This window comes from Poecile atricapillus, chromosome 4 (genome assembly GCF_030490865.1).
Source record: "Poecile atricapillus isolate bPoeAtr1 chromosome 4, bPoeAtr1.hap1, whole genome shotgun sequence".
NCBI lineage: Eukaryota > Metazoa > Chordata > Aves > Passeriformes > Paridae > Poecile > Poecile atricapillus.
Genome location: NC_081252.1, coordinates 67,984,518 through 67,996,589, shown reverse-complemented (window position 1 = coordinate 67,996,589; position 12,072 = coordinate 67,984,518). Strand labels below are relative to the sequence as shown.

At 44.2% G+C, this 12,072-nt stretch overlaps 1 protein-coding gene across 3 annotated transcripts in view; it reads right to left on the bottom strand.

Moving 5' to 3' along the window:
• The window catches only part of MXD4 (MAX dimerization protein 4), a 38,378-nt gene that overhangs the window by 16,084 nt on the left and 10,222 nt on the right, over positions 1-12,072 (bottom strand). The window lies entirely within an intron of this gene.

The window sequence follows — 12,072 nt, the reverse complement described above, 5'->3', positions numbered from 1 at the left end:
CAGGAATGTACCTGGCAGCAGAACAGACAGACTGATGAGTGTCCCAGAGTCACATCTGACTTTGGCCAGCAGAATGAGAGCCCTGTGGCACAGTTAGTGCCCATTGCTGTACTGCTCCTCAACCCTCTTCCACTCGAGCTCTGCTGCCTGCAAAGTGAGCACGAGCTGTCAGAGGCGTGCGAGGTGTGACAGAGATGTGTCACACGACGGTGCACGCTCACCCACGAACCTGCACCGTCTGCAGACCAAGCCAGCAGCACAGGAGGCACTCAGAGGAGCAGTGGGCAAGGCAAGGCACAGGCAGGACCACATCAGCAAGGACTCCATGGCAGATGGAACACCAGCAGACTGGCATCTGTTTTGTGGAACCATAGCCGTAGGCTCTGCAGTACTAAGAGCTGCAGGACCATCATCTGACCAGTCTCATCTCCTCTCCTTGTTTTTTTCTAGACTCCTCCCTGCAGGCAGGCTCTTCCTCACAGCTTTCTCCATGCTTCAACCATCCCACTATCTTAAGCTGCTCTTATTTGAAGAGCAGCCATGAAAGGTTTAAAGGCCCTTCATTGTCTTGGGTCTTGACAATAACTAACAGCAACACACAGAAATCTGAGATGTACTTCATGGGAAATGTCAACAGGAATTTACAAGCTATACAGGGATTTTCAAAAGCATCACAAGCAAAAGTAATGGCAGCTGGATATCATTTGTCTTTCCTGGATGGTATCCATCATAAATTTACATGTATGAGATTCTACATCCTTTGACCATGGGCAATAAATCTCTGACATTGCAAGAGTCTGAGGCAACAGAAATCAAACATTATGCAAACAGCTGAAACCCATTGCAGTATGTTTTTGCCCTTGTATGGATTTCTTTTCTTCTGCAAAAAGGAAAAAAAAAGAAGATTCCAACCTATATTTTAGCATTTCAGCCTTTAGGTTGTGCTCATCTATAGAGAACAGATTTCTGTATTTTAAACCTTCAAAGTCAATGTCAGACAAATAGGAACAATTCTTAGAGCTATATAAACGGAATTTCTTTTTCAGGTGTCTTCTATTTTTAGCCCTATTATCTACTGATTGTCTTTAACGTTTACCTCTCAAACACTTTTAAGCAATAGTGAGTGAGGTGTCACCTGGTACCACGAGCTCAGCATCACCCAGTACCTACCTAATCCAGGCAGATGAAAAACAGTGCCTTGTAGAGAAATACACGAATGATGGAAATACCATCGTACATACTGAAAACAGAGTCCACAACAAACTAATCAGCCATGCTTTTAATAAACTTATTTAATACTTCATTCAGCCAGCCACCCATTTGTTTTGCACATTAAAATGCGCACATTGCAATTTAGTAGTCCTCCTAAATTAGACCTCTCAAACCCATCTGTCTTACTGGCACTCAAGTTTCTTAGATTACACTGCAGGGAAACTCAAGTTTGTCTGCTACCTCAGAATAGTGTCAGACGCAATTAGATAAGGAAAGTGCCGTCACGAGATCATGCCATTACAGGATCAAGCAGTTGTAATTCCCACTTGACGTGACATGGAGGCACACACGTACTCACATGCTGCCCATGGAAACCCCAGGGGTGGGTTAGGATACACAGCCATTTTTGAGAGCAGTAAAACTTTGGCCTTCACTGGCACTGGAGCACCATGAAGCAAATTTGCACAGCACATCCAAAGCCATGGTGTGAGCCTGCAGACCTGGAACAGGTGTGTTGGCTTTTGCCACCTTTCACAGTACCCTTGAAAGGAATTTGTCAAGGACTGCAAAGAGTGGGTTAAAGAGAATTACATTAATTTAAAAAAGGAAAAGCTGCGTAACAACAGGCTTACACTGGGTTTACACACAGAGTGGAACAGAATGATAGTGATAATTTTTCACAATTTAGCCATTCACCAACAGGTGGCTGGAGAGGATGCAGTCTGTCTCTCCCAGAAGTGGCTCCTGGGAGCTGCATGTACCTCTCACGTGGGGCTTAAGGACCAAGGTGCAGCTCAGCTCTGTGCACATGAGCTACACGTTTATTGACTGACAACACCCCAGAGCAAGTCACTGCTTACAAATCAGCTCATGGCTTGAAACCGGCTTTAATTATCAGACTGTTTCCCCACATCAAAATGCTAAGCAAGAACATAGTGTCTCAGGACAGCCGCCAACAGGAAGGATCTTAAAAAAAAAAAAAAGGCAGGGGGGAGACTACAATGCTTAAATAAGCCTAGAGAAGTTGAGCTGCAGCACAGTACTAAGCCAAGAGAGCACACTACTGGGCCTAGTGAGCTTTTTCTGCCTAATTTTAAACCTCCCTATAGACCTAGTTATTTTGTACATATGTCAAATGAGGGGAGAAATGTGTTCAAGATTTTTTTTTAATACCACTGTATGATGCCAAATTAAAGGAGAGGGAAGTCAAGTTGAATTATTTTAGTTAAATCAAAAACATGCATTGCTGTCACACACTGAGCACAAGGCCTAGGGATGGCAGACAGCCGGAATTAAGCAGCCTTTTCCTGCATCATCTTAAATGAGTGTGAAGCATTAATATCTGCAATACAGGATACCTGTGACTGTGGTTTTATTGTCTATTGTACCTCAATATCCAAATACCAAGTATCCGATTTAAGTAGCCTGACAAACACTGTAGGGACTCCACGCTCCCACCTGCACAAGACATCAAAAGAAACAACAGCAATTTACATCAGTTTTAAAACCTCATCAGTTAAGGCAACTCTGTCTCCAGTTCAGCACCTGAACAATTACTTGCTTGTTCACAGTGGTAGGAAGTTTTAAGCTCTGATCAGGAAACTATCAGAAAGAGATATTTAGTGCTATGTGTTACTTTCATTTTTGCTTCTGCTATTACTTCCTCAGCACATGCACCTACCAAAGCCTCGTGGCCATCTTAGAGGGAGTAGCTAATGATGGCAGCTTGAGCATGCACAAATGAATTGACTTTATTGGGGAAAGAAGTGGTGGGTGTTGCTTTTACCAGTGCAGATACTTGAGATGTGCTCCAGTGAGACAGCTGAGGTGCCCTGGGACAACAGCAGGGTGCCAGTTCCAGCCAGCTGAAGGCTGGCTCAGACCCCGGGTAAGAACAACAAAGGAAGAGAAGAAAAGAAATCACACTGAAGTAATTAAGAATACATGTCCCCAAATGTCTTGCTGTATGTCTCCAACTCCCTCATTTAAACCTTGTAATTAGAGGTGAATGGAAGACAGTGAGGTGTATGTATAAACAAATTTAGGGGAAGGATCAAATGCACTGACTAATTAAAAATGGTCACTTCCAAGGCTGCAAAGGGTACTCTTACTTTCAGGTGAATTAAAAGCTAAGTAACACTTATTTCCCCCCCACATCCCCCAACAAAAAAAAAAGTCTGGCATTGTGGGACAGTGGAGACTTACAGATATCTGACAACCTGCCTCCAAGGTTAGATATAGCTTGCCACAACACAGATAGTGCCTTGTTTATAATTTAATTTCCATTCTATTTCCCCTTCCACTGAACAGTACAAAACTGGTTGTGTCTGAGCCAGATAGGATGCAGTTGGGCAGAATCTGAAAATGATCCATCTCGGGATGATAAGGTATGGAACAGCGTTCAAACCTCTCCCCCCTTCCCTCCTTCTTTCTTTCCCACAAAACTCAGCTCAGATTTCTTAAGTACAGTGTCCTGAGGTTATCTGGCAACGGAAGGAAGTGCCAGAAGTTTGGACTCACTTGCCATGTGAGTATGTAAAGTCAGGCAGTGGGAACCGAGACACCCAACAGTCTATTTAAAACACCTCTTAGCACCTACACCCAATAACTGCTTCTAGCAAACATACACAACAAGCTCCCAAATTTCCCTAGCAGAAATTATTTGCTCCACCCATGATGTTCACTGCAGCAGTCAACACAACAGCACTTACCAATGGGGATTAAGTCAGCTTTCTTGGGGAATTACAGGGTTTGCTACCTTTATGTTTTGTAAATACCAGCTAATGTGCTATGTAAGGCACAGAGTGTCTGTGCAGCCAGTATTTGCAAACACTGATGGTATTCCTAACTTCAATAGGAGCTGCTGAGTCCTAGCAGCAATTACATGCCAGGCAGGCCCCCTATTTAGCATCTTGTATCTTCACTTAGTTACCCAAACTGAACCATCAAGGAAAGAAAAGCAGATAAATCTGTTAGGCATCAATCCCAAGGTGGCAGCTGGGAGAAGAGGACTCACCGCTCCTCCAGTCTTTTACAGACGTTTCGCCACATTCAGATGTAGTCTTTGACTGTTACACAAATCTGCTTTGTTGCTATAAGGTAGAACCTAATAATGGCTTTCTTAATGTAGGGCATGTAGCCTGTAACCAGAGTTATTAGTTTTTCAAGTTAGAAGCATTGCAACATGACCTCATGTACATACATCCCAAGCCCACACCTCTTCTGTGTCGGCTGTGCCAATCTCCACGCGCTACAAAATTAGTCACACTAATTTGTGTAGAAAAAAGCTTGCATAACATAAACTAGCATTAAACAATAATATTAGCCAATTGACATCCTTTGACAAGTCCTGTCACTCTACTCTAGCCTAGAAGGATGTGTACATAGCTCAGCATATGTATTTCCATCTCAAAAGACAGCACTCTGTGAAGTCCCAAAACAACTCTCTCCTTCCAAACACAGGGAGGGGTGGGTAGAAGGAATATCTTATCCATTCTTGTGGATTGCACAGTTCTTTAGGACAAGAGGAGTCAGTTTTTAACTGAATCCCATGCACAAAGGAGGGGATGGGGGGATTTGGTTTTGGTTCTGTTTTTCCAAAAAAGGCCCAAATTAAACTTCTGTGAAGGAACAGCATAATGCTTTTTCGCATTTATGATCTGCTGTCCAAATGCTCATGCTCGGTACAGTTCCTGGAACCTTTTCTGTATCCTCTACAGCAGCCCTGATGTGATGCAGGGTTCAGCCTGCAGGCAGGCACAGCTCCTACTGAAGTTCCCTGGGCACGAGGCAGAGTTGGGCCCAAAGTCTGCCAGTGTATCAAAGGGAAAAACCACAGATTAAAAACTACCTGACCTGCAAAGGAATTCTGTGCAGTAAATCTAAGCACAAGTGTCTGCTGACAGAGACCACGAGGGAAAAGGAGCATGAGCTGCAGCAGGGAAGTACACACCGTTCCATTCAGAAAGACATTTTGAATTTGGGACCAGGCCATGGTATATCCAATACCCAAGTGGGATAGTCACTCCAGGGAAAGGAGTGCTAAAAATAGAGCTACAGATGCCAATACAGCATGGAGGCAGGGAGAGGAAGGGACAGGACAAGCAACTCACAGGACACAGCCACCTCCTCCAGCTGAGGTTGACTCCTTTTTGTCTACTCCAAGCAGGGACACTCATGAATGCTCATGATATACTTGGGAGAAAGTAAGCCAACCTCTTGCAGATCTGGTGTGAATCCTAAGTGCAGAGCCAACCTTGCCTTGAAGAGCTGGAGCTGCACTGCTGACTTTCAGGCACATTTGCTATCTCTTCAAACCACAGCAGGTACCACTTCTGTATATTGGTCTGTGGGCTTCCACAGACCTGACTGGCTGGGATTCAGCCAAGGATTCCCATCACATTATGTAAGACTCATTTCAGAGGCCAGCTTCTTAAAGTCCATTAGCTGCCTAAATACCTTTAAAAAAACAAAAATCAAATTCCAGCTCACTTGTCCAGATGTAGCTAAGCAAGCTTAAAAAAACCCCTCTTTTTCAAAATACCTACTTCAACTTAGTTTTTCTTCTCCAATTGGGAGAGCAGTCACCATCAGGCCTCTCTTTCCCTATATGCAGGCAATCAGCACCTGTCCAGAAAGTACCAGAAAGTCTGGCCCATGCATCTCTACTTTGTATAAGTCCAGCCCACTCTCTCTACCATGCTGGATGAGAACTGGCTAGGTCAATTAGCAGATGCTGAAAACATAAACCACCTTCTACATTGTCCATTAGAGGCTGACACACAATGGATTTACGTTTGAAGAGAGGGATGAACAAATCTGAGCGGAAAAAAACGCATGCACTTGGTTTCTCACCCATCTGCTCCCTGCTGGCTGCTTGGCTGGCTCCAGCTTTCTGGAGCCCAGACCCAGTCGCTCCACAGTCCAAGGCTGACTTCAGCAGGAAAAAGGACATAATAATTGAGTCCAAACTGTATTTTAGTCCCATATTTCATTGCAAAATAGAAGCTTTGCCCAGAGTGTAAATATGTGTACATCTCTGATACCTGTAATATAACTTCCTGAACAGATTAATTGTCAAGCTTCATCTGCTTAATACACTCCTCCTTTCCAAACCAGCAGTGTAGGTAGGGAGTGCACAGGTAGGTCCCACATTTGTTGGGAGTGCATCATCAGGTGAGCTGCTCTGTGCACTGAAAAGACAACAAACAGTTCAGTGCATAAGTATCCACAGTAGCTATTGCAGCAGGTACTGCACAACAAGTCACAGGTCCAGACACTTGCTGACTGCCCAGAGATGGGGTAAAGTGAGGAAAGAGCAGCATTTCAGTGCAAAGTTTTAAACCTTCCAATTTCTTTAATTCCACAGATCTGTCAGACTCAGAAATGTGGGTCACTTCAGCAAAAGCACAGGATTAAATGTCCAGTTCTGCAGGTCCAGTTCTTTATAGACTTTGATAAACAAGCTGCACAAAAAAAAAAATATTACAGAGATTTAAGAGGCAAATGCCTGGCAAGATGGGCTTTAAGCTGAAATTCAGCCTTGCACTGGCTGAGGTAACACCAGTCACCTGCTCACTACATCTGGAACACTCAGAGAAGGAGTCACAGCTGGGGAGGGGGAGCAGATGCCAAAACCATGGTGGCTTTCAGCTCACAAAAGTCAAATCACACTCCTAAGACATCATCTTGCTTAAGGAGTGCAAAGGTAGCATTTTTATTGCAATTCACTGAGATTGTAATAAACCATACAAACCAGATGGTGTAAAAAAAGTTATTTTCTTGACAAGAAAACCAGAAGAAAGACCTAGTACAGAGGTTAGATTTCACCAGTAAGATGACATGTTTCCCACCACTAACGCAGCAGTCACATTATCTGGATGGTTTATGTATAATCTGGACAGATCCTAGAAATGGCAGCAATTTTTATAGACCCATTATAACAATGAGATCTTTCCCAGGTCAGTAAGACCCATCCAGCACAGCACTTTCCAGGCAACAGCAGCCAAAACTGGATGCTTAGGAAAAGCATAAACTGACAGAGAAGTGAACTGTAACTGTTCTGTACCGTAAATTAACACTGTAAATTAACAGTATCACTCAAAGAAGCCATCCCATCCTGTCCCTGTACTGGCATCAGGGCGTGCCTATGACAGTGAGCTGGCTCAGGAAGGTGACCTGGCCAAAGGAGGAAGCTTCTCCCCACCTGCTGTGCTGGCAGGAAGGAGGACCCAGGAGCACCAGTGTGCATCCAGAGCTGGGCTAAATTCCTGATGGAAGCACAGCAGTGAGACACTGAGTGATCCTTCTCTGGAAGGACTTTACCTCCAGCACCAGTTCAGGGGTTTCTTCAGTGGTGGCACCACAGCCAGTCACCGTGATGGATCAGTGCAGTTATAACTTTATGCTGTGTAACAGTGCTAACCACAATGGTAATTTGTGATTTTCAAAAGGCAGCCCATAATAAAAATAAACATTAAGCATTGTTTTGGTATACTATTATTTCAATGACCTTTCAGTTCTGTTTCAAAACTTCCAAGTTTATCGCCAACTGGCAATTATATGCATTTCATTAACCCTGCAGTTTACTAACATGAAGAGCCACAGAGAAGATTTCTGGACATCCATCTAGGCATTCTCTCAGCTTATATAAACACCAAGCAACTCTGGTGGGTGAAACTGATGTACCAATGAATATAACTGTGCTCTTGAATGTGCAATTCCTCCATGAGAAAACCATCTATCAGGACTTAACTTCAAAGGCATTTGCTCTGTTTTCTGCACCAGCTAATGTTGTACGTAATAATGCTCCCATGAAAATATATATTGCTCATCAAAACCTGTGTTTCTGTAGAGATACTCATTCATGCACATGATGATGCAATATAGAAACTTTGTTCTGGCAAGATTTTGGCTTTAAGAACTGCACAAAACTAGCATCAGTATTACCTTCTATGCATGTGGGAACACTTTCAGTCTCCCCCAGTCAGCAGTCTACAACAACACATACATTAAGCTCCTCTGGAAAGAAAGAAAGATTTGGGATTTTTTTTCCATCTTTAAGGTTTTGCAAATCACTGTGTCTCATGCATTCCCCATTCTGTCTTGCACTTCTAAAAGTTCAGGGCTGTCTCTCTCAATTGATCCAGGCCAACTCCAACTCCAGCAGTCTGAGCTTGAACAGCAGTGCCTGGTTTTTACCTCCATCTGGCTCAGCTCACCAGCTTTTCTCAAATCTAAGCCTGGGGACCTGGGACCTAGATCAAACCATACTAGGGTTACACAGCACTTCTTCAGCTCATATGATGCCAGTCTGGGGACAGCAGCACGTGGCTTGCTGATTTTGAGATACACCTATTCCTTTCCTCATTAACTCTTAAAAGCTGTTCTTCAAAATCATCAAGCTTCACAAGCTGTTTCCAAAGACTTTGCCAGGGAAAGGGCAAGACCTTCAACCCCTCCTCATGGCCAGGCAGGACTGAATGACACTGAAGAAGTCCTGATGGGTTGATCCAGTATCCTTTGTCAGGGCTGTGTGTGCTCTTCCTTGCACAGCCCTGCACAAGCTGGGGAGAAGACCACAGGTGAACAGCCAAGGCAGGTTGTCCCTGCCTTCACAGAGCAGTGTGGAGATCTCAGCACAGTCTTCAGGGGGGGATACACCTTGGCTTTCACCTTCTTATGTAGAACTAGTACAAATTGATGCAAATAAATGAGATTATACTGTGTCTTTTAAAGAAGCTTACGTCTCTCATGAATGCTTGGGTGTTTTTTACACTATGAAAGCTGAACTTCTTTATACAGCTGTCAGATCAATTAAAAAATTTCCTTACAAAAAGTCACGATTACTAATTTACTTACTATTTATATTGCTCTGTGAAAGCCTACAGTCCTAATGGTCTGGCTGGAGACAACAAAAAATACAACATGAATATACATCTTTGTCATTAGGAACTAGTTACATCCAAGTGTCACTCTGACTAACCTGTCTGTAGTTATTAAAATACCTTCTAGAGCCTCAGCTGTCCTAGGATAGAAGATTTCTTGACTTCCTACTTTTTATTTAGGGGATTTCCTGTTTCATGGCTCCAAGATACACACCTTAAATGCACAGGACCCAAACCAGACTGCCATTAGAGGGACAAGTTTCCCTGTATGGAACCCACACTAAAGTTCTAAGCAGGGTATTCTAGAGAGACTTAAAGCAGAAAAAAATTAATTTCATGTATGAATCGCTGAGAAACACTTTACCATAACTGCAATCTGAATTCTGTCATATAATGAAACTTTCTTTCTTGGAATTACGTTTCTGCTTTCGTTTATCTTCCTCTGAGCACCCCCTCAAAAGCACACAGAAAAGAGACAGCAGTAGAAAATGCAAAATAAAGTGGTAGTGGCCAAATGGCCAATCCAGCACACACAGAGGTCAACCACTGCCATTCCCACCGACATCAAAACCAGAGATAAGACCTCTGATGTGCAACACCAAAACAGCACCGTGTACAGTGCATGGCTACCATGGCTTTCCAGTTAATGGCATCTCTGCCTCACGCAGGACACAAGGGCCGTGAAATGAGGAAGCCATTTCCCTGTTCTCCAGCACGGAGTGCAGCCCTCAGACACCACGCGAAGGACTGGGCACGGAGGAGGACACACGCAGCCATTCCTCTCCTCCTCCTCCTCCTCCTCGACAGGCTCCTGTGAGATAACCCAGTGTGCCTTGCCAGAGCAGCATCACGGCAGTGCTGAGTCAAAGGCGCTGGTCCTGGAAAGGAGACACCTCCAAAATCAACATCCAGTGCTTCCCAGCTGGCAGGGCAGGGCTGCACCCGAGGGGGAAGACAGGCTCTGCTGCAGGGACCAGCTGCTACAGGGACACACCATGGCTGTGAATCTTCCATTAAACCGTGCAAGACGCTTCACAGATCTTAATGTAATTTTAGTAAAACACAGTGAAAAACACTATGATCGGTATTATCTGCTCATACACCCACGGTGCTGGAGGAGGGGGGTTGTTAAAAAGAAGAAATAGAAATTGCAGGAGTCCTTCACACCAATACATCAGGCAGCTAGAACTGTACACACCTCATCTGCTTTTGTGAACACCCATTTGCACATATAAAGATCTTGCACTAATTTGCAGGTTCTCACCAGGAATAATAAAAATCTGGCTTCAAGTATAGTTTAACTGCAGGAGGCACAGCAAGCAGCAGCAGTTAGAAACATTAGTTGTATAATCACAAGACATACTGTGCAGTTTACCTATTTTGACCTTGAGATGGCAGAGAGAGAAAAGGTAGCAAGGCAAGTACTATATGGTCCAGCTACTACAAAGATATAACACAGAACTGAAAGTGAGAACAGCGATTGAACAATTAATAGAATCTCCTTCTGGCCCTGCATCTGCTGCAAATGCTGCTGTGCCTCATTTACTGTGCTGCTTAAACATGTTAAGGCACAGCAGAAGGAAGAAGAAAATAACTGAAGGAAAAAGAAAAGAAATATGCAGATGAAAGTAAATTTGTAATGATGAAGCAGGAGGGGAGGAAGAAATGGAACAGAATGAGAAAGAATCATAGTTGGGGCCAATGTTTTTTTTTTTTTCTTTTGAAGAACTGTGACCGAAGGACAGAATTTTTACATGCACTTCTTTTCCTGAAGACTGTCAGCAGAAGTTCTGCCAGTCGATGTCACTGCCTTAGCCAGTGCACTGCATTTTACAGCCCAGGCCTGTGTTTGTGAGCTTGAGCTTTCTCCAGCTCCTCTCATCTCTAGGATGACCACGTGGCTATTAGGCAGAGCTATAGTTTACTCATATTACAATTAAACTACAGGAAAGCATGTAAGCATGCAAGGGAAGTGATGGTCTAGCTGCTACGTAACTGCAGCCACAGAACAACACACAAAAAAAACCCACGAGTTCAATCTCGTTGTGCCATCAACCACTTTTCACATATTTAGAAGCATGCAAATAGGTTTCAATCATATCCACACACACCCCGCTCACTTTCTCTGGATGCGTGAAACCCAAAAGAGCACAAGCTACACAAAAAAAGAACAAAAAACCCACCCGAAAGGGCGTTTATGCTGCTGCCTGAGTGGTGAGTGAAAGCAGCGGCCCCGCAGTGAGGGTGCCCCAGCGGCGAAGCGAAAGGCAGAGCCCGGACGGGCCCCGCTGTCTCCCTGTGCTCCCCCGCTCGGAGCAGCGCTCCCGGAGCCTTCCTACAGCCCAGGGGCCCGGCTGCAAACACACTCGGACACGGTACAGCACACGCCGAGCACTGCCTCCAGAGCGGGGCAAACGAGAGCTCGGCACCACGCCGGGCTGCAGCGTTAAGGTCTGTCCTGGCTAGGTCCGGCTTTTCCCGGCGCTGGGCTCAGCCGGCGGCTCCGAGCTGCCCGAGCCTCGCTCACACACAGCTCTCCGGACACCACACGCACCAGCAAGGAAAGCAGACGGAGGGGAAAAACGGATCCCAAGGTACTTACATGCAAGATGAAAATTAACTGCACTTTAGGCATACTTTAAAAGAAACATAGAATAACCGTGTGTGACACATTGTTCCCGAAAAGCAGTCACCTTACTCACAAAAATACTTCGTACTTACAGCATTTAACACCTCTAGCAAACAGTTGCTGCAATCAGATTCTTTGTTAGTAACAATTCGGTTAACCAGTTACAGCATTAATCAGTCCAAAGCTAACTATTAGAGATGTTTCAAAAAGAGCATACCAAATTACAGAGAGAGAAAAAAAAAAAAGCCAAATAATACTATAACTATTAGATTTTAGTTGATAAAAAAACCAAAAAACCGACTTAATAAATAATTCAGTGCAGAATCAAAACAATTTCAATAAAAT